Below are 24,298 nucleotides of genomic sequence, written 5' to 3' on the forward strand. Positions count from 1 at the left end.
AACTGTGGTAAATATTTGTTTGTAAATTGGGAAATCGACAATTGGAATGCATTACCTGTAGCTGCCTTAGAGTCTTTTCCCAAAAATGTAAGATGCTTCAACAACAGACTCCAGCATTCTGTAAATTTCTATGTGATGGTGTTATTTTCATGTAACGCCCAATCTGCCAGAATGATAGCCAGAATTATGAATCAATAAACAAACAGAGAGAAATTAAAAAGGAGATAAATATTACTTTTGAGTTTCATATCATTTCCAGATTTACTTCATTGCCTGAGGTCCTAACTCTACTTAAAGACATCATATTATGACAAGAAGATCACAACCATAATTTTTTCCTATGTATTTTTCCTGCAACATTGTCTTTGTCTTGTATACATATGTTTTAGTTTTCACATAATCTGTTTTATTTTATTTTGGCTGAAGATGGCCACTAAGTGTCTGAAACTATTTGTTTATTTCTTATATGTTGATCGCAAGTACAAACTCAATGCATTCGCTTTGCTGCACCTTGATTCAATCTCACTTACTATACAACCATCCTGGGAGAATACAATTCCTAAATACCTGAAATCATTGACCTGTTTCAACTTTGTAATCTCAACCTGACATTCAAGTCTGTTAGGTTCATTACCTACCAACATCACTTTAGTCTTGGAAAGGCTGATTTTCATATGATACTCATTTCACATATTTTCAAGTTCCAAGATATTAGATTTCAGACTTCCTGCACAATCTGCCATTAAGACCAGGTAGTCAACACAGTTTCTTTGAAATCATTTAGGAAAAGGCTAGGAAAGCAACAGATAGGGAATCTGCCACCTGGGCGACTGCCCTAAATGCAGATCAGTATTGATTGATTGATTGATTGATAGGCCAAACTGCTTACTACAATTCCACCCAACTGAATCCCACCCTGCCACTTAATACCTTTACACAGATGATCCATGTAAACTATGAACCGTCATGATCCTAAGGACTGGACAGGCTGGGGACTTGGGCTCGATTTAAGGGAGCTTACGTTATGGCAATAACAAGACTACACTTCCAATTCACTCACAACTCCCTTCACCTGTATTATGCAAAGCATTGGTATACCCTTACAATTACACAAATAAACAAGGAAACTAGTCTTTACAAATATTTACAAACTTGATATGTGAGAGGGATTTTCTTCAGTCCCTGTCCTCTTGAATTCTCTCTAGACAAGCTAATTTACAATTGAAATATGCCTGTGTAACTTGGTGAATACTTAGTTCATGTTTCAGAATGCAGTTATCAGACTGTGCCTCTTATAAGGGCTTCTGATAGGTTCACCTGCATGCACCCCAGTGTCAGTGGGTAGGGTCTGACACATCCCACTCTGATGAGTCTAGTGTCAGACCTAAGACAAAACGCTGGTTAATAGAGCAAACGTCTGAAAAGCCTTGCATCTGATATGTTTTTGACATGCTCCATTGGTGAAAAATATCTAATTCCCTCCATGAGAATTTAGAACTTTCCAGCTGGAACAATTTTCCCTTGGACTCTCCCTGTGGCTTACTGCATGACACATCTTTCACAGTAGCTGGAAAGATTCTCCCTGAGTGCTTCCCACACTCCAGCTTATATGTTTATTCGCTACTTTCTCGAATTTTTTCAGTGCCTTCCCGAATATCATCCCCTACACCCATAAAGTTTTGTTGTCTCTCTGATTGGCTCACGTGTTCCTCCCACTAACTGATGGGGGGAGTGTCATGGAACACTCTAGAACAAAGTATATTTTCTGAAGCGTCAAAATCACTGCATGGCCAACGTGACATTTCTTTCCACTGGCTTCCCGAACTACACTTTAAGGTTTCCTAATGCGTTTCTGTTTCTGCATTGGCGCCATTCTGTCGGATATTTCACAATGTAGCACACACACACTGGGCCTGCTTCCACTAAACTTCACTTTATCTAAAATTGTATTGAATTAAGTTATATGCTTCGAATATTTCGAATTTCCACTCAAATAAAATTATCACTCATTTAAATATTCGAAGCACTGTAACATCTTGCTGTTGTTACACATTAACTTAGATTCTCGACCATTACTCCCAATCTCTTCATTCTCGGAGATCGCGGATTTGAGACTCACTCGAGTCCGCTCGACACCGAGATATGAAAGGGGCGCGTCACGACATGTGGTCATGACAAAACAACAAAGGTTACATATTACAGCCTTGTCGTACTCTGTAAGTACCTTGAACCAAGAACAACCTATTACTAACAATTCTCACTGCAGCCCAATTGTCCACATAAATGCCTTTGAATTCTTTTAATAATCTGCCCTTAATCTCATAATCCCCCAAACCAAACCCCATGGCAATACAGCCCTTGAAGGGCCTGGGCCTACCAAGCGACCGCTGCTCAACCCAAAGGCCTGCAGATTACGAGGTGTAGTGTGGTCAGCACGATGAATCCTCTCGGCCGTTATTCTTGGCTTTCTAGACCGGGGCCGCTATCTCACTGTCAGACAGCTCCTCAATTCTAATCAAGTAGGCTGAGTGGACCTCGAACCAGCCCTCAGGTCCAGGTAAAAATCTCTGACCTGGCCGGGAATCGAACCCGGGGCCTCCGAGTAAGAGGCAGGCACGGTACCCCTACACCACGGGGTCGGCCCCATAATCCCCTAGTATGGTGAACATCTTTTCCCTCAGTACTCTGCCATGTGCCTTCTCTAGATATACAAAACATTAACACACACTACTCAAAAAAATTAGAGGGACATTTTAAACACCTGCATTATTATTTCAGGAATGGTTAGAGTGAAACAGATATTTTATCTGGAAAATGAAACTGTTATTTAACTGATAAGTACTATTCTGTTCACTTATCACACATGTTGGTGCTATAACCAGAAATTCAACACAATGTCGTAAACCGAAAGTGGAAGGTCCTTCAATTAATTCACATAGAGCACAAAATGAAACATTTCAATATCTGGTAGTCCCTACACGTGCCTGTATTACTGCCTCACATGTTCGAGGCATGCTCCTGACAAGTCTGTGAGCAGTTTTTTGTGGAATTTTGTCCCATTCTTCAATAAGGAGCAGTTTGGGGAGAAGGATACAAAATGTCTGGCACCAATGTGCATCACATTATTTCTGATGTTGGTTGATGATTGCAGTATTGACAAGGCAACTACACAGTAATATGCAGTGTGGTTTGACCTCAGTTCATAATTATTGGAATGCTAGGAAAAATATTCCAACATTTTTTAAGATTGCCAAACTGCTCCCTTGCAAATATGTATTATAAGCTTGTGATTATAAGCTTGTCATTTCCCAACTGTTCAATAGAATAACATAAATATTACTGTGTAGTTGCCCTGTCAAACTGTGGTCATCAACCAACGGCAGTAATTATTGTTATGAACATTGGTGCAGACACTTTGTACCCTTTCTCCCCAAACTGCTTCCATGTAAATAAATAAATAAACTTCATATTTCCTAAGATTTTCTAATAGAGTAGTGTCTATGATTCTTCAGACCACCACTGCTGGACACTGCTAAAATACCCTGTGGTTTTACGCGTTGGTGCCGACTACTGTATCTATAAATAAATTAATATAACCCCTTTTAACTCCATATATCAAAGAACATTGTTTTCTCAATGAACACCGTTTATTAATGAAATTTTAGTAACAGTTACCAACATTTCTGATAATGTAACGTCAATACTTCATACGGACCACTGCTGCTGGACATTGTCAAATACCCTGTGGTCTTACCTATTAGTGGAAGTCACTTATCTTTCCTTTACACTGCCCCATGTTAATATGTTAAGTCATCCTTTGTAGGACATTCCCTAACATTTTGACAATGTTATCCTTCACAACTGATAATTTACAGCCAACGGCTGATATATTGGCATCTACATCATCAATGAACTTTGTTTTTCTCTTGACTATTCCACTGTAATATGTCAATATTATATCTTAGTATTTACAATTTAATTACAAATCAGGTACCTGATTTATGCCTTGAGGTAGTACTATGATTGATGATGCCCTCAAAGAAGGGCGAAACATGTCTCATATGGAAATAATGATAAATTCCTAAATGTTTAAAATTTCTAATACTGTATATTGAATAGGTGACATAATAAACTATTTAGCATCCTACATACAGTATCTTTAATACGGATCAATAATGATATTTATCACTTGCAACGTTGGGGGAGTGGTCTGCACGTTGTGGACAATTTGCTGAGAACTTGCATTATTCATGTCAAGTAGCAATTATGAACGGCCGTCTACCATAACCTCTACACGTCTGACGTACACTTCGCGTTGTGTTCTTTTGATATTCTATTTCTCCCATCCTGACCCTTTACACCATAGGTTGTACTAGCTTTGTAACTTGTATAAGATTTCCCCGGCATATTTCACATTTTTATGCATACTTGTATTATTATGGAACTTTTCACAACCACTAAAAATCCTAAGCATGTACTATGATCCCTTAGAACTAGTTTTCTATTAATGTTTCACATTTTAAGGCACACTCATGTCATAGTGGAACTCGTTATGATCATTATAGATTTAATAATAATAATAATAATAATAATAATAATAATAATAATAATAATAATAATAATAATAATAATAATAATATTTGCTTTACGTCCCACTAACTACTCTTTTATGGTTTTCGGAGACGCTGAGGTGCCGGAATTTAGTCCCGCAGGAGTTCTTTTACGTGCCAGTAAATCTACCGACATGAGGCTGGCGTATTTAAGGACCTTCAAATACCACCGGACTGAGCCAGAATCGAACCTGCCAAGTTGGGGTCAGAAGGCCAGCGCCTCAACCGTCTGAGCCACTCAGCCCGGCTCATTATAGATTTTAAGCATGTGCAATGATACCTTGGATCAAGTTTATTGATTATGACAATGATGATGCTTGTTGTTTAAAGGGGCCTAACATCAAGGTCATCGGCCCCAATGGCACAAAATGAGACGAAATGAAATGACAAATTAAAAGCTCAAAAACATCCACTGACCACAATTCAAAACGTGAGGACGAAGAATGAATGGATATGAATTTAAAATGAACAGTGGAACCGACCCACAGTGATTCACATGCACAGAAGCTAGCGTAGAACAATAGTATTACTGACCAAGGGACTGCTTCTATAGCACAATACTGAATCGATGATACTTGTAAGCGAATGGGGTCCAAAATCCAAGTCAGCGGCCCCTCACAATGGTACTTATCGCTAGGAAAGTAGAACCATGGTATTTGTCACGTTGCGCTACTAATCAAGAGTAGCGTAGACTCGCGGTATTCCACACATTATGGTACTACTCACATGTATTAGAGACCTATGGTTTCGCACAATGCGGTGCCATTTACAGGCAACGCAAACCTATGGTGTTCATCACATAAGGGTACTAACCACAGGGACTCGTACTATCCCGTGGTGTTCTTCATATAGTGGGTACTAATCATAGGCAAGCCTGAACCATCCCTCATCCCATGGTGTCGCTCATATAGTGCTACTAATCACAGGTACTATAAAAGCCATCGCGCTCTAGTTTGCTACTAATCACAAACCTATTTGGTACCCGACATAGTGGTACTACGCACAAGTAAAAGCGACCCAAGGTGTTCCCTGCGTAGTGGTTCAATTTGATCATCCCTTGGTCGCCCTTTTTAGTCACCTCTTACGACAGGCAGGGGATACCGTGGGTGAATTCTTCGTCCGCGTCCCCCACCCACAGGGGTGATCAAGTTTATTTTTCTTCACGTCTCACATCTTTATTTTAACGAATTTTCTTATAATCTATTTCTTCTAAATATGTACTTGGAATTGCTTGTAATGCTTTTTGTTTGTATCACATATTTATCCATCAGTGTATTTATCTAGCACATGTTTACCCTTAGCACTGCTGTTAGGTTAAATTATTATATTTGGAATTCATCTACAAGCTTTAAATATACTAACTTTCTTCATGTTGGTTCTCCTGTTAGTTATCAGCCATGTTTTGAGAATTAATGTATATCCTAAATTTACTGACATCTATTTGTATATTCCATTCTCGCTGTACAGCCTTTTAATTTGCAGTCAAATCTGCTTTAATTGTTATACTCTAAATTTATTTGTATCTATTTGTACACTCTTTTTTTTTTTTTTTAAACCATCTGCACTCAAATATCTTACTAAGTATCAATTCAAATTTATATGTATATTCCATTCTCACTGTACAGTTTTTCAATTTGTCAATTCTTCTTTAATTGTTATGATCTAAAATAATTTATATTTATTTGTACATTCCATTTTCTCAATCTTACCAAAAATTAATTTATATCTATTTGTACACTCCTTTTTATTACTGTACAGTCTTTCTATTTATAAAAAATCCTGCTAAATAGTTCCTGCTAGAGTATATGTTGTTATCTTTCCGCTGGTTCAAAAACTAAACATGTTATTTCTAATCCCGTTATCTTGATTTGCCCTTATAATCATCGGTCCTGATGGCCCTCCTCTTCTGAGCCCCTCTTATTTTCATTCCACTACGCACTAATACACATTTACTGTGACTTTATTGATAATTAGTCTTTGTTTACATTAGAGTTATCTCTTAGGTGACGTTACAAATTGGTAGCACAGCATCACGCAGTACAAAAAAAACATGTAACAATTGCTAGCAGAGTACTTCTGATCTATTTATGCCAACCTACTACACCCTTTTGTAACTTTCTTGTATGATTATCATCTGTTCTTTTTCTTCCCTTTTTGTATATTCATTCTCACTACAGTTATTTTTTAAAAATTTATTTATCATGGCACATTTTTTGGACGATTTTGTACATCTTTTAGATTTGTCTACCAGCAATCTCGCTCCGCCACAGACTCAGTCTCTACCAAATTTGAACACCCCTAATTTCAGAGATACTTCAAAGTTAGGAAGGACCGATTCACTCCCTATTTATGAACAGTTAGAGCTTCCCGTTAAACACTCAAGTCCTGTATCTAATGTAACAGAAGCATTTCCTAAAATACATGCTATGCAACCTGACCCTGGACACCAATCTCAGAAAACACATTTTTCTCCTACTTCTGTACCTCACCATGACATTTCTCTGTCTTCCAAATACAGCCTTACACCATTCTCTTAACATTCACACAATAAAACAAACTCTTCTTCAAGTCCCACAGTTAACGGCCACTGATCAAAGAAGTTTAACCTTATGGTTATTTTCTGCTTGTAAATTTTTGCAAACTCGCTTAGCTACATTTCCTCAACTTCTTACCTTATTACACTCTAAGATTTCTACATATTTAGGCAAATTTTGGTTAGAGAATATGCACAGTTTTCAATTCTGGCAAGATTTGCGAGATTCCCTTCATAGACACTTCCTTCCTTATCAAATACGACACAGTTTGAGCCTGGAATTTATTCGTAGGCATCCACGTCCATATGAATCTATTTATGATTATCTCGATACTATAATTGCTTTTACAGATATATTGGCAACTGCTAATCATCCATCTGAACTAATTTCTATTGTACAATTTTATGCCTCTCCTTCCTTCCTTCCTTCCTTCCTTCCTTCCTTTGCCCTGCCTATCTCTTCTGCACACTTGTACAACATTGCACAAGCTGACGCTTTAAATTCTCACAGTAATACCTCCTACTATTCCACTGTCCCGTCCACTGTCCTTGCCTATTCCTCCACCTCCCTTGCCCACGACATCAAATGTTCATTTGCCTCCCCAGGAAAAGCAATATCTAACCGCAGGCAATCTCTTACGTGTTTTCGGTGTGGAGGACGAGGACATATTTCTACATCTTGTTCTACTCCTCATTCGGGAAACGGGATCTCAACCGCGCTAATTGGCAGTAAGCGTATCTCAGGTCCTAATCTGCTGCAATATCACTATGTTACTCCCCACACCTCCTCGATTATCTTATTACTGCAGAATGTTCCCACTGTCGGACTACTAGATACTGGAGCCAACATATTATTGATAAGTTACACCCTATTTCCCAGAAATGTCGCTCGGTGAAAGGGGAGTTGAAATAAGCGAACACATTTTTTGGCTTATCCATAGACTCTAGACCGTTTTGGAGAAAATGACAGTTTCCAACGTGCTTTACCTGCCTACTGGCGTGTAGTAAGCTTAACCAACAGGGTGGTGGTGTGGCTTTCGCTGTAGCTTCACAATTTTGCACCGTGTTCAAATCCCGATGAATTGGTTTTTTGTGGTTTGTTTCCTTTATTTACTTTTGTCCAATTAAAAATAGGAGAGGATTTCCACCAATCAATACTTATTTATTGCATACATTAAACTACAGGACCGGTTTCGACCTCATATTCAAGGTCATCTTCAGCTGAACCATATATACATATTAATATAATGAAGCTTTGATTAAGATTGTGGTGTTGAAGGAATGCCATATGATGATGATGTACATTTAGTTACATACAAATGGGGCACGTCTTAGCGTGAGCTGGCGTATATGTCATTCTGTTTACGATTACTTTTGTCCATCGACGATTACTACATAAATGGTTTTGTTCAATGTACTTTAAAATATCACTGTCCTTAACATCTATGTTCTGTCTGGAAAATGAATTTTAAAACATCAAAAAATGAATGAAACAACTTATTTGAAACAGTTTTTGAAAAAATGATGCGTTATGCATAGTTTGTTGCAAATTTATTGCCAACATGTGAAATCACCAGTAATATTATTGATGTTTCTATCCCGAGTGATATTCCAGCTCAGAAATATAACTGTGGCAAACCTGCCTCCGCGCGATGCTCGTGGTGTGCGAAATTTTTGTTTCGAATGTTTCTACGATCGGTATCATAAAAGGGAATGCACCGTATCTCCCTGAAGTGTTAATATAAGAATGAACTTACAAAACATTGTAATCCATGAAAGAGAACACATATATATGTAGGCTATACATAATAAATACGTAACAATTTTTTGTGAAACCCAGTTGTAATTTCACAATCAACGTAACGCCCTGTATCCACTAACTTGAAAAGAAACATACATGTGGCAACTGTCAATGGACATAAGTGGATAAATAAAAACCAGAACAAAAATGGGATTTGAACACGAAGCGTGAAGCCGCAGCGATAGCCTAGTTAGGACGTATGGAGAACGTCGAGTACCACTTCCTAAAACTGACAGTGAAAGGTAAAACTGATGACAGATGAGGCTTGGATCTGGAAGACACTTGTGGCTGAAAAATGTATGAGAATGATCAGGAATGAATTAATGATAACATGAAATAGAACTAATTTCACCAACATTGCAGCCAACCTTCGCTAATGGATAAGGCATTCAAAGAAGAAGTACCGAGTTAAAGTTGGAACGAACAATTAATTAATTAATTTATATCAATCAATCAATCAATCAATCAATCAATCAATCAATCAATCGATTATCTGTGTTTAGGACTGTTGCCCAAGTGGAAGATTCCCTACCAATTCTTTACCTAGCCTTTTCTTAAATGTTTTCAGAGATTGTGGAAATGTATCAAACATTTCCCTTGATAAATTACTCCAATTCCTTATTACTCATCGTATAATTTCTTATTTGCACAACCTGTCTTCCTGAATTAAAATTTTGTCTTCATTTTATGATCCTTCCAACTTTTAAAAGTTCCACTCAAGCTTATTCAACTATTAATGTCGTTTCACGCCATTCCTCCACTGACAGCAGGGATCATTCCACTTAGTCCAGCAGCTCATCTCCTTACTCCCAAAGTCTACCCAATCCGAAGTTTGCAACATTTTTCTAACACTAATCTTCTGTCGGAAATCACCAAGAACAAATCGTGCTGGTTTCTTCTGATTATTTTCCAGTTCGTGTATCAAGTAGTCATGGTGTTGGTCCCATACACTGGAAACATACTCTAAGTGGGGTCTTACCAGAGACTTAAAATGCTGCCTCCTTTACATCCTTACTACGACAATTAAATAGCCTCACAACCACGTGAAGAGATCTGTAACCTTTCTTTACAACATCGTTAATGTGATTACTCCAATGAAGATTATTCCTTATATTACCACCTAGGTCCTTACAGTGATTCCCATGTGGTACTAACACCCCAAGAACACAGTAATCAAACCTGAGAGGACTCTTCCTCTTGGTAAAACTTACAAACTGTTAGGCCCCTTTAAACAACAACAACAAACTTACAAACATCAATTTTCATCCCATATACCATCACACCAATGTTTACTGTACATCTCACAACAATGTCTAGCTGTTTTTTGTAGTTGCTCACAATTCTGTGACTTATTTACTACTCTATACAGTATAACATTAGGCTAATCTGTGATTCCGGTTCTTTACTCATACTGAAGGACCAATAATACTGTCGCGGTACCACCCTCTTACTCAATACAGGGTCAGATAACACTTCACCTACTCTAATTATCTGAATTCAATTTTCTTTTTTTAATCTCTTTTTTTACAATTGACTTTACGTCGCACCAACACAGTTAGGTCTTATGGTGATGACGGGATAGGAAAGGGCTAGGAGCAGGAAGGAAGCTATTTTTGTTTTGTTTTTGCTATTTGCTTCATGTCGCACCGACACAGAGGTTTTATTATTATTTATAAATTTCATTTTCCGTATTGACAGATTCAAAGTATAGATAAGAAAAATGTTTTTCCACCAATCAATACACAATTTATTTTAAATAGATTAAACTAGTACCGGTTTCGGATGTGAACTTGTGAATTGTCTAATGGCTGGAAACAAATCATGTACTAGCTGATGATGGCCATCAAAGAGCCGAAACCGGTACTAGTTTAATCTATTTAAAATAAATTGTGTATTGATTGGTGGAAAAACACTTTTCTTATCTATACAGAGGTCTTATGGCGACTATGGGATAGGAAAGGCCTAGGAATGGGAAGGAAGCGGCCGTGGCCTTAATTAAGGTACAGCCCCAGCATTTGCCTGGTGAGAAAATGGGAAACCACGGAAAACCATCTTCAGGGCTGCCGACAGTGGGGTTCCAACCCACTCCCGATTGCTGGATACTGGCCGTACTTAAGCGACTGCAGCTATCGAGCTCGGTCAGGAAGGAAGCAGCCATGGCCTTAATTGAGATACAGCCCCAGCATTTACTGGTACATGGTGTGGAAATGGGAAACCATGGAAAACCATCTTCAGGGCTGCCAACAGTGGATTTCGAACCCACTATCTCCTGCATGCAAGCCCATAGCTGCGCAACCCTAACCGCACGACCACTTGCTCGGTAATTCTATTTTCTAGAAATGTAGCGACCCATTCAACCACTCTTTTGTCTAGTCCAATAGCCCATATTTTCATCAGAAATCTCCTCTATCTACATTATTAAAAGCTTTGGATAGGTCAATAGTGATACAGTCTATCAAAACTCTTGAATCTAAATTATATGCTATATCTTGCCGGAATCCTACCAAGTTGAGGTTTACTGGTATAACCTTCCTGAAACCCAAAATGCCTTCTATTATACCAGACTTTTATCCTGTTTACCATCGTACCATTGTTTTTTCTGGGTTTTTTTCTTTGGTATGTGGCCTCCAGAGAGGCCTAATGCAGTTCTTTTGAGTTGACGCAACATAGGCGACATGCGTGTCTGTGAGGATGGGGCCCCCAAGCCATCGAAATTAACCAATGAAAGTTAAAGTCCCCGAGGTGGCCAGGAATCAGACCAGGGACCCACTGGACCAAAGGCCAGCATGTTAACCATTTAGCCAGACTCCACTGTTTGCTGTACATCTCACAACACTGTCCAGGTCTTCCTGTAGTCGCTCACAATTCTGTAACCATGATCTACCCTATCAAATACGTTGGATAGAGCTAAATTAGATTTTTTAGTGAGTGTTTTACAATAATTTGCTTAATGTTGCACCGACACAGATAATAATAATAATATTAATAATAATAATAATAATAATAATAATGTTATCTGCTTTATGCCCTACTAACTACTTTTACGGTTTTCGGAGACGCTGACGTGCCGGAATTTAGTCCTGCAGGAGTTCTTTTACATGCCAGTAAATCTAACAACATGGGGCTGACGTATTTGAGCACCTTAAAACACCATCGGACTGAGCCAGGATCGAACCTGCAAATTTGGGGCCAGAAGGCCAGCGCCTCAACCGTCTGAATCACTCAGCCCGGCCGAAAGAGATAGGTCTTATGGTGATGAAATAGGAAACAGATGGGAATGCTTTTCCAGACCGTACAAACAACACGTCAAGCAGACTGGCCTGTAATTATCTGCTTTAAGTTTATCACCCTTCCCCTTATATACTGGGGCTACTAAATTGCAACTCTTCATGCATTTGCTATCACACCTTCAAGCAAACAGTAATCAAATTAAGTATTTCAGATATAGCACTATATTCCAACACATCCCAAGAAATCTTATCCCAGCTGCTTTTCTAGCTTTCAACATTTTTTACCTTTTTTTAATGTCTTTATTACCACATGTAAATTTCAGTAATTCACCAGTATTAGTAGCCTCCTCTATTTGGACATTATCCTTATATCCAACTACCTTTACATACTGCTGACTGAATACTTCTACCTTCTGTATGTAATCGCATATACTGTAAACTCCCCTTGTTCATTAATGATCCCTGGAATGTCCTTCCAGGGCCCTCTTTCCGCCTAAAATTCATATAGCTCATGTTATCCTTGGCTGGCTTTTAGGCTAAATTCAATTTCTTAGTGCTTTTTAAAAAAATACAATTTTCTTTACGTTGCACCGACACAGATAGGTTGTATGGCGATGATAGAAGGGAATGGGAATGAAGCGACTGTGGCCATAGTTAAGGTACAGCCCAGCATTTGCCTGGTGTGAAAGTGGGAAACCACATTCAAGGCTGCTGGCAGTGGGGTTTTAACCCATTTTAGTTAAGTTCCTTCAATCTCTCTTGACCGTTCCTAACTATATTTCTTTCTAATCTGCTACTCCTTCTTTATTTTTATCTCCCTGTTATAATACAAAGGGTCTTCACCATTCCTTACCACTTTTAAAGGTATATACCTGTTTTCACACTCCTCAACATTTGTTTTAAACCCATCCCACAAGCTGTTCACATTTCTATTAAACCTCTCCCAATTGATCATAATTGCTTTTCAAAAATTTCCCCCTGCTTTGCTTATCTACCATTGGTAGGGCCTATTGCCTAATATTCCTACTTTTACAACAAATAGCAGATCCAGGGAGGGCTAAGAGGGGCTATAGTCTCCCATCCCCGTGTCACATTTAAAAGTTGATGATGATGATGATGATGGTGATGATGATCTTGGTGTTTGTTGTTTAAAGGGGCCCAGGAGCTAGGTCATCGGCCCCTAATGATATGAGGTGCAACAAAATGAAACTATAATTAAAATTTCAAAATGTAGCCACTGACTAGAATCTACAACGAATGATAACAAAAAAATTACCATGAGTCCGAAACAATCAGTGGATCCGAATCACAATGCCTTATTTCCTGGGATGATGCTTGTTATTCAAAGGGGTCCAAAATCCAGGTGACTGGCCCCTCATAATAGTACTAATCAGTGGTAAAGCAGAACCATGTTTCTCCTATTAGTAGTACTAATCACAGGTAATGTAGAATCATGGTGTTCCTCGCATGGTGGTACTAATCACAGGTAGTGTAGACCCAGCGTAGGTCACACATAATGGCACTACTCACAGGAAACACAGACCCATGGTGTTCCTCACATAGAGGTACTAATCACGGGCACAAGCTAGATCCGTGGTGTTCCTCATATAGTGGCACTGATCACAGGCCATGCATACTCATGGTGTTGCTCACGTTGTGGTACTAATCATACGCAATGTAGACCAACGGTGTATCACACATTATGGTACCACCCACAAGCAACACCAACCCATGGTGTTCATGGTGTTCCCATAGTAATCCTCCCCCAACGATACCAATCACAAACCCAGCTGGAGACAGTAGCGGTACGTGTTCCTCAGGTAGTAGCGATTATTGCTCGACTGTACTTTTTGAAATCCCATGTATTAAATTATTATAATTATAATTTATTATTATTATTATTAATTCAAAACCAACAGCACACATCACCAAAATAGGGGAATACGTAGTTGCTAGTAGTCACTTGCATGACTCTGCAAGCTTATTGCAGTTTCTATAGTCATATAACAATGAGAACTCTGAATGGTTTAATATCCATGAAAATGTATGGAACTATAAAAGTCTGATTTGTTGAAGGGAATTTGTTGAAGGTTGCGTGCATGTAGGACTGCAAGAAGAGAATATGAAAGAGAAGTGAAAGGAAAAAGATCAGTGGGCAGACCCAGATGAAAATGGTCAGATCTGGTGAAGAAAGATGTCAAGGAGAGAGGACAAAATTATGAGAGAACAGTGGTTCATGGACAAAGATGGAGGGGGCTCGTACACCACACCTGGGCAACTGGAGATGGTCAACGATGATGATGATGAATACGTAGCCTCTTAGTACGGTTCTCGCTCTAATACAAAATGTAAACTCATTTTCGCTTTGTGGTATGGTATACTAAAAAAAATGTTCTTCCCTTTAGGGAATCTTGGATCCACCTCTGTTCACAACCTTGCTATATTTCTCTTCAATTAAAAAAAAAAAAAACAACACAGCTTCATGATCACTTAATCCATCTATCACTTCAGTTTATCTATAGAGCTCATCTGGCTTTATCAGCACCACATATACAATTCTTTTTCCAATGTGCAAGCTGGTCATGCAGTTAGGGGTGTGCAGCTGTGAGCCTGCATTCAGGATATAGTGGGTTCGAAACCCACTGTCTTACACCTTACACGAAGTATTTCAAGTTTCTCATCTGTAACTCTTTCATAGCTTACACAAAGTATTTCATGTTTCTCATCCGTAACTTCTTCGCAGCTTACATATTCTTCTTTCACCACTATGAGTGCTCCCTCTCCTACCATTCCTAACCTGTCCCCACGATAAACAATTAAGTTACATTCAATTCAATCAAACAATTGAGTTCCTTATCACTTCCCACCCGTAATTAATTTCCAATTACAATAACTAGTAAATACACATCTCTTAAATCATTTAATTGTATTCCTTTCTTTACAATACTAACAATTTTATGTCATCCTTACATGACTTTCTGCTACATATACTGTCATCACCGCTCTCTAATCCACCCCGTTTTCCTGAATCTACCTCCCTATAACGCTTCTAAACAAACCCAAACTTATATGCACCATTGCGGTTAAAGTGAAGGCCGTCTGAACGTAGATTCCTATATCCTGTCCACCCATCAGGATCTACAAATCTCGCACCCAATTTCCCACATACACATTCCATAGTCAAATTATAGCTGAGAATAGAAGAAGAACGTACAAGTGACTCGAACATAATCAAATGTCAACTTATTGATCACCAAAACCAAAATTATATCTTGAATATGATTTCCCTGTCTTTCAACTCGCTCGTATTTCCGATTAGCTAAGGGAAAATTATACTTACAAAAGGATATGAAACCAGGTTTAAGTTATCCTACAATTATAGCACCATGTAAGTTTTTCTGAATGCACATTAATCTGCAAAATCAATGTAAAATACTACTGTAGTATGAAATTCCATAACCATCCTACAAATCAAGGTAATATGAACATTAGTGGCACCAAAAAGTCCACTTTTAGGTTAAACTATTAAAAAATACATCTGCGGTAATCTGGCGGGGTATACATTCTGTTAACAAAATAGAAACGAATTATTTAGACAGTGTTTAGATGGATTTCGACTTTTTCCGCTCCGTACCTTTTTGAATTCCGCGTTGCGCCGCGTAATCTTCTTCTTCTTCTTCTTCTTCTTCGTTGTTTTTCTTGGACTCTGCGCAGCCGTTGCTTACGAAATACACAAGGCCGGAAAAAACAGCACGCTAGACTCGTCCTCGGGATACTTCCAGCAAGTGCCGCTAGAGACCTCTTTACTGATCTGTCTCGCCCGCTCATTGCAACATGTACGAATAAGAAAAACTATAAAAATTCATTAAAACTAGTGATTTCAGGAGGCAGCAAACAGATATGAGATCAAAGATAGACCAAGAACAATTGTTTGACTTATTTTCTACAACGTATTTCTTAAAATATCCTTAAACGAAATAAGTAATTCACGAAGGAAGCACAGAAATCTGATAGCGAGTTTGTAACTTCTTACCGATTCCTTAAATTGTGCCTCAGAGTATCTGATAAGCGGATCGAGATTGCGGTCATAAATAACTTTGGGTTCAACCGCCCTTTCACCAATTATCAGCGATCCAATCTTTTCCTACGCACATCTGATATCTTGACATTCGTATCGAAGCCGCTGTTTGGTGAGCGATGTTATGCCCGTTACGCAAATATTTCGCGTCGTTTTACATTATTTCTCTTTTTTCTTCCTGTAAAATTAAATTTGTGTTCGCCTCTGTGGTGTAGTGGTTAGGGTGATTAGCTGTCACCCCCGGAGGTCCGGGTTCTTTTCCCGGCCCTGTCACGAAATTTGGGGTCCACTGAGCCTCGGGAGGTCAACTGAGTAGAGGTGGGTTCGATTCCCACCTCAGCCATCCTCGAAGTGGTTTTCCGTGGTTTCCCACTTCTCCTCCAGGCAAATGTCAGGATAGTACCTAAATTAAGGCCATGGCCGCTTCCTTCCCTCTTCCCTGCCTGTCCTTTCCAATCTTCCCATACTTCCACACGGCCCCTGTTCAGCATAGCAGGCGAGGCTGCCTGGGCGAGGTAATGGTCATCCTCCCCAGCTGTATCCTCCAACTCAAAGTCTGGTGCTCCAGGACACTACCCTTGAGCGGTAGAGGTGGGATCCCTCGTTGAGTCCGAGGAAAAAACAGACCCTGGAGCGTAAACGGATGAAGAAAGAAGAAGGAAATTAAATTCCTTCTAACAGGAATAAAGCTCCTAAATGACCAATTTTGACATGCCTTTCAATTTGCTTTGTTTTTTGGTCAAGTTCAGAAACCGTAAAGCTTTTTTCTGATTTCATTACCCGTATCCTACTTCTCAATTTACAGAATATTTTCTGTAATCTGGTATTTAATTTTCTCATCCGTGTATTTTTTAGATTTAACAGAGATACCCGTAGACTGTCCTTGATATAGAAACGAAACTGGTAATCCTTTTTTTGTTTGTGGCTGACATATGAAGATATGGTATGTTCATCGTTATCTGAATCGGAACTTTTACTAAGTTTTGATGGCAATACATCATTTTTGGGAGCTGGACGCTCCCTGCGTTTAACATTTTCCTGTTTGTGAATAGGATACACAATGAAAACAGAAGGAAATTTGATTGCTGCTTACACTGAAATCAGTTTTATGAGAAGACTTGCTAAGTACCTAAAGAGATTCTACTATATCACCTTGCCTAGAAATACAGTGGAACCTCGGATTGCGAGTAACTTGGTCCACGAGTGTTTTGCAAGACGAGCAAATATGTTAAATAAATTGTGACTTGATAAGCGAGTGAGGTTTCGCAATACGAGCGTCACGTGCACGTACGTTTCCACCTCCCCTGTGCCTTTGTTTTCCCCTCACCCTGCCACTCTCTTTCCAGGGAAAGTGTGTGTAATCATTTCCCGCGCTGGACTTCAGTTGGCGTGCCTCGCTCGCATAGTCAACACCGTACGAGTGTACAAGTTTTGTTTCTGTCATCTGTGATATTACTGTTCTGCAACGATGGGCCCTGTGAACGAAAAGAAGGCTAAAAAGGAATTCGGGCGGAAGAAGGAGATGATTACAGTGGATGAATCTGTTCAATGACAATGCAATGTCACATTTACGTGAAATCCTCAAAAAAAGGCAAAAGCAACAGTCATTGGACAGGTTCCTCGTTAAAGTTGCACGAAAAGAAAACACTTCCAATGAGCCAACAGATAGCAGTGATTCCGTTAGTGAAATTCGTGCTACACAGTAACTCTTCTCATGTCATCTCTTGTCTCCCTCACACCAACAATGATTATATAGTAAGGTAAACTGCGGTTTAATTGTTTTACGTTATATTTTGTTTTAGAAATGTTATGCGAATAAATGTTTTTGTGTTGTGGACTAATCATCCGAGTTTCAATAGATTCTTAAGAGAAAGGTTACTTTGATATACGAGAGATTTGGATTACGAGCATGTTGCCGGAACGAATTATGCTCGCAATCATAGGTTCTACTGTAGTTTGCTTCCATTTTTCCCTTAAACCGCACTCGGAAGGGAAACTATGGAACGTCAATTTTCATGCTTTTTTAGTGTCATCCGAAATACAGAGAGGTACACAACAGTGCACCTTCTTCTCAACCTCACAGACAATCACAGACAGAAACAATATTCACAATAAATTGCACAAAATCAACACAGCATCACAATTACTCCGCATATCACAGCGTTAAAGTCCACCAAGAAGAGAACGGAAACCTGACATCTAGCGGCCAAACCGTGAACACGGTCGGGCCGCTTTTTCAGCGACAAATGAGTATCTATGTCCCGGCCTTGTATATCTCGTAGGCAACGGCGCAGCGCACTACGCCCAGTCACTGGATTGCTTTAAATAAGACCGAGTACTATATATCAGACCTTAATACTACTGTCGATTGGGAGGAAAATGGCGCTTACGTGGGCGAGAGTTTGAGACATGGTGGTTGGTTCATAGCTTTGTATACATTGTGTTAAAATGTTATTTTGATCGAGTAATTAAAATACCTACTAAGTATATATTTGGTGAAATAGTAATCTATAACGGTTTATTAGTATGGTGCATGGTTAAGAGTGTGTATAATGGTATTGTTAGTAAGTAATTGTGTATAAATTGCCGTACTGTAAAATTTCACGAAATAGGTCGTTCCTGCTACGTTCCTGGTTGTAGATCAAACTATACCATTGCGGATACTTCAACTTTTAAATTCCATAAATATAGAGATTTACGGGAGAAATGGATAAGGAATATTCATCGGAAAAGGTTGGAAGTCAAAGACCAAACTGTTGTATGTGTGAAACATTTCGAACCAAAATTTGTGGTTAGGAAAGATCTCTTCACAACCGAAAATGGTGAGTCTATTCGTATCCCTTGTAAAATTCCTAAATTAACTCCTGATGCAGTTCCTACAATTTTCACAAATCAACCTTCTCACCAAACGATTAGGCTCCCCAAAGACAGGAGAAATCCAGAAGAACGATTACAACAAGTGATCGACAGGGAGGAGAAGAATTTTGCTAAGTGGTGTGAGGAGGATTTAATAACATATTTTGAAGACATCAGAAGAATTCTCGACAGAAGACAGGTGGCTCCATTCACAGTAATTAACAGTGAAACTAGTGTTCTTTTTATTAAGATAGATGATGGTGGTAAATTTAACGATGTGCCATCAAGGAATGTGTGTTTCAAAGTATCGAGTACCGAGCTCGATAGCTGAAGTCGCTTAAGGGGACTTGGGACACATTTTTTCGGTAAATGGATGAAATTGTCGAAATTTGAATTCTGGCATAAATGCATTATATTAACCTTCCTCTACATAACAAAAGTGGTTTTGAGCCGCTGTGACTATATTTGACGTAGTTACGGCCGTTTTTAAATAGCTTTGCAGGGTCATTTAATTCTCCACCACGCCTCCTTTTGCTCTGTATGCTCGGCCGCCCGTGTCCCTTCTGTTCCCTCTTTACAGTAGCATTGAAATGACACTGTTTTTGAATATTGCAATATATACTGCCATCTGTTGGCTACGTTATGAATTACTTAAACGTACAATTTAGTCAACATAAAACTTTATATTTTAGAACATGTTTATAATTATATCCATTCTAGGGAACATGCTTGACTTGAAAAATTCTATGTGTTTTAATATGTTTGACAGTTGTAATCAAATGCATATATTTAATAAGTTAGTGGACAGCCTGACATCGGCCTATACAATTCCTTGTTTACACTAAAAAATGTAGCATGCGCTACACAACTGTGCTTTCTGATGGGTATGCCAAAACATTTCTCCACCTTTCTAATGAAGCAGTATATGGACCAGATGTACAATTGAAGAAAGAAGAATTCATTAACCATGTTGCAAAAAGGATGGGGACTGGTTTGAGGAATTTGGTGAAAGAGTGGAAAGTAAAAGGAACTACACTTGGTGGAAGGGCGCCTGGAAGTTTGAAAGAAGCAACTATTGTGAATCTCACAAATTATTATAGGCAGGCAATATGTACAAGTATTCCCTCAGTAGATAACATGAAATTTGCAATATCTTCCACACTATACCATTACTCTTCCACATATGAAGATCCTAAGCATATGAAATACCCCCAAGGACCTGAATCATGGTGTTTCTACAACAAGAGTATCCCAAATGGACAAGCCCCTCAAACCCACAAAAAATTGCCAGTTCAGTTCACAACTGCAATGGTGCTGTAAATTGTGCCCGTATACCAAAAGCTGGCATCAACAGAACTTCTGTCTAGATGTTGTAGAGGGGCTACTCAAAATGCCAATGCAAGTCTTCATGCATGTATATGGAAAAAGTGCCCAAAAGACACTTTTGTGTCCTCAAAAAGACTTGGAATAGCTGTTTCTAATGCACTTACAGAATACAACATGGGATGTAGTGCAACACAAGAAATGAAAATGGCAGTAAGGAATTAGAAACTTTTACCAGTATCTACCAAACTTGCGACGCAAAGTGATGAAAGAAGAAAATTTGACAGTCAGCGGTCAGTCACCCAACAAAAGAAAACAGCCAGGAAAAAGCTGAAAATCCTCAAGGTGGACAGGGAAGAAAAGAATAAGCAGAAGGGTAGGAGTTATAGTGCTGGTGAATTTTAAGAGATTTTTAAAGGCCATTATGAAAATTTTTAAGTGGTTATAGAACAAAACTTGATTTAACTCAAAACACTATTTTTTGTAACCTGCAGTGTTCCATGCGTGTCAAATCATAACCTATATTTACCAAAGTTGGTATGTAGCTTCTATGTGCCCTAACAAAGAAATTGTGGGATGGATTTTGCATTCTTCTTCAATATACTCATTTTATGGGGCAAAATATACAGAAAATTAGTGGAAAATTACATAAAATAAAATTTAGAAATTGAAACCGGAGTTAATTGAGCAACATAGGGTGAATTAAAAATACCTCCCTTGAGTTTTTTTATATTATAAGAAAGAACCATTTCGCAAGTGTTCAAACTCTTAGGTAAAAATCAACCCCACAGGGAACTTTTTGAAATGTCCTGTTTTGTGAGTGTCATAAACACAAAGTACATCATATCTCATAAAATAATGAGGATATTAAGCTGAAATTAAGATATGTTCTTTCCATTATAGTCCTACATATTTCATAACAATTTCATTGTGATTGCTCAAAAATTGTGCAAAATAAAAAACTGTGTCCCAGGTTCCCTTAAGTGCGGCCAGTATCCAGTATTCGGGAGATAGTAGGTTCGAACCCCACTGTCGGCAGCCCTGAAAATGGTTTTCTGTGGTTTCCCATTTGCACACCAGGCAAATGCTGGGGCTGTACTTTAATTAAGGCCACGGCCGCTTCCTTCTCGCTCCTAGCCCTTTCCTGTCCCATCGTCGTCGCCACAAGACCTATCTGTGCCGGTGCGACGTAAAGCAACTAGCAAAAAAAAGTATCGAGTTCCTTAGATGTTAAGGTATTTTATAAGAATCTGTGTGTGCCTACTGAGAAGTTCAAGTGGATACTGCAGTATGAAGGAAACAGTGAACTGAAGTGTAATAGGTGGAGTAAACTGGACAATTTGGTGAGTCACCTTTCAAATTACAGTGATGAACATGTTTCCACATATGATAGCATTTCTGTTCTAGTGATTTTTTTAAAGGAGGCCTTGGTTCTTGACAGTGATCTGGATATAGTAAGATGTAGAAAAATTAAATTTGCTCTAGAACATTGGAATTGTCTGTAGTAAGTCATGTACAGAATTCGTCAGAGCTTCTGATATGGGCTGCCACAATTTCTTACTCATATCCAGGAGCCTATCAGTCCATTCGTAAAACAAACCTTATGACTCCACTTCATCATGAATATCTTCGTCAATTATTAGGTAGAATAGGTCCAAAAGGCTGTGGTATTGTATCTTCTCAAAAATCTTTCTTAATGGAGAAGTCTAAACTTTTGAATGATGGGGATAAAGTTGTTACAGTCATGATGGATGAAATTTATGTTAATGCCAAGCTGACATATAAAGCAGGAAAGATAATAGGCATTGCTGAAAATGGGTCTGAGTCTGAGGCAGCCACCACTATGCAGGATTTTATGTGTTCATCCTTACATTCCAAGTACAAGGATGCCATAGGTCTCTTCCCAGTAAAAAACATGAATGCTGAGACACTACTGAAACTAACAGTATATGTTCTCAAAGTTATGAATGAACAAAACTTTGATGTAGCGTGCTTAGTCTCTGATAATCATCGAACAAATAGGAAAATGTTTGATCTACTAAGCGGCGGGATACTAAAAACTTGTGTCCCTAATCCAGCTGATCCTTCCAAGTCTCTGTTTCTTCTCTTTGACAACGTGCATCTATTGAAGAGTATTCGGAATAATTGGTTAAACAGGTCCAGTGAATCATTTGTTATCCCAGATGTTAAACAGGCATTCACTGTCATTGAGAACATGTTGAACATTACTGAAGGTAAGACGACATGCCAATTCATAACCATTCAGGCTAATTTTTCAGACTTGAGAGACCTATTTCATTCTGAGAAGAGGATGTTACTAAAGCTATCTCCAAATTTGACCAGGAAGGCTTTAGTATCCCGCGGCTATTGAGAGGCAGAAAGTTGCTCTAGCTATGAGTATTTTGACCATAAAACATTGTGGCCTTAGAGATGCTACGAAATGAGGGTATGGTTATCTCTGAGGGTACCATCCAATTTTTAAATTTAATCTCTAAATTATGGAACATTGTTAATGTTCAGCATGTTATGAAGAGAACATACACCTTAAATGAGGATGAAAAACCGAATTTATGGGGCCAATGACACTAAACTCCTCTTTTTGCAAACTTTGAAAAGTTACTTTTATATCTGACACATGTCGCAGACCGAAGGGAAACTCACTAATGACACATACACAGCATTAACTCATACACTCCTCACAATTGTTGATCTATGTAAATACGTTTTTTATAAGTACAATTATGACTATATACTCATATCCAAGCTACAGACAGATAGTTTGGAGGGAAACTTCGCAGCTTATAGGAGACTGAGTGGCTGCACGTACAATGTATCTGTTGAACAGATACTTGAATCTGATCGAAGACTCAAAGTCCTACGTTTGCTGAAGTTAAAGTCTGCCAAGTTAGGAGAGTTTACCTTGAAGGAACTAGTTGTAACACTCACCAAGAGGAAAGTAGATGAAAACGTGGATGTTTCGGAACCTGCTAATGATGAGTCTCGCTGTTCAACTATTCCTATAGAAACTCAGAGAATTTTGGTATGCATTGTTAGTTATACGAGCATGACCGTCCTGGAGAAACTAAGGAAAAGAGGGAAGTGTTTGGAATGTAAAGTTATGCTACAGTCTGATGAAGAGCTACTTCTTGATTGTGATAATATGGAACTTTATTCATACTTCACTCAGCTAAACAGAGGTGGATTGAAGCAACCTTCAGCTTTCCTTCTATCCCTTACTTTTGATGTGTACTGCCTTTTCCAAAACCTTATCAGTATTGAATATGAACCACATTTTTTGAAATTAGACAATTAGGGAAATGCTGTAGTGAAACTAGGTCTCCAAATGGCTGAAAATATCTTAAGTAATGCTGACTATGCCTGCAAGTGTCGCATGCCATTTATAAAAATTTTGAAGAAGTGCATTAAAGTCCTAGCGAACATTTCTGTCAAAAACTACTCAGAACTTATACGTTTGTGGGTAAATATGAGAATTTAACTTTTAGCCGGTGCTACCGCTAAACCATTTTGTATCATCCACGTCTGCAGTACTTCTAATTTCTTCTCTAGCGTAAGCCGACATACTTCTATGGTATTTTGAGTGCAGTAGATTACTCTATCATCGGCATATTGCAGTATCCGAGCTGTTTTTAAAATTTCTCTTTCAAGATACGCAGTGTACAACGTATACATAATCGGACATAAAATGTCCCCTTGTGCAAGCCCAACGGATAAAGTACGGCAATTGCTTTGATGGAGGATTTGAGGTAGACATACGCGACGATGCGTATAGAATTGTCCTATTATATTAATCAACGTGGTAGGAAAATCCACATTCCTTAGTTTCTGGAGTAAGATGGGAATATTAAC

General features: G+C 38.7%; 1 protein-coding gene across 1 annotated transcript in view; it reads right to left on the reverse strand.

Annotated features, from left to right (window-relative positions):
• Window positions 1–15,866, reverse strand: part of LOC136863932 (adenosine deaminase-like protein) — a 384,258-nt gene extending 368,392 nt beyond the window's left edge. Inside the window, exon 1 of the mRNA XM_067140373.2 lies at window positions 15,809–15,866. The gene's annotated coding sequence lies outside the window, so the exon portion shown is untranslated. The remainder of the gene's footprint in view (window positions 1–15,808) is intronic.
• Window positions 15,867–24,298: the final 8,432 nt, after the last annotated feature.

Source organism: Anabrus simplex, chromosome 2 (genome assembly GCF_040414725.1).
Source record: "Anabrus simplex isolate iqAnaSimp1 chromosome 2, ASM4041472v1, whole genome shotgun sequence".
NCBI lineage: Eukaryota > Metazoa > Arthropoda > Insecta > Orthoptera > Tettigoniidae > Anabrus > Anabrus simplex.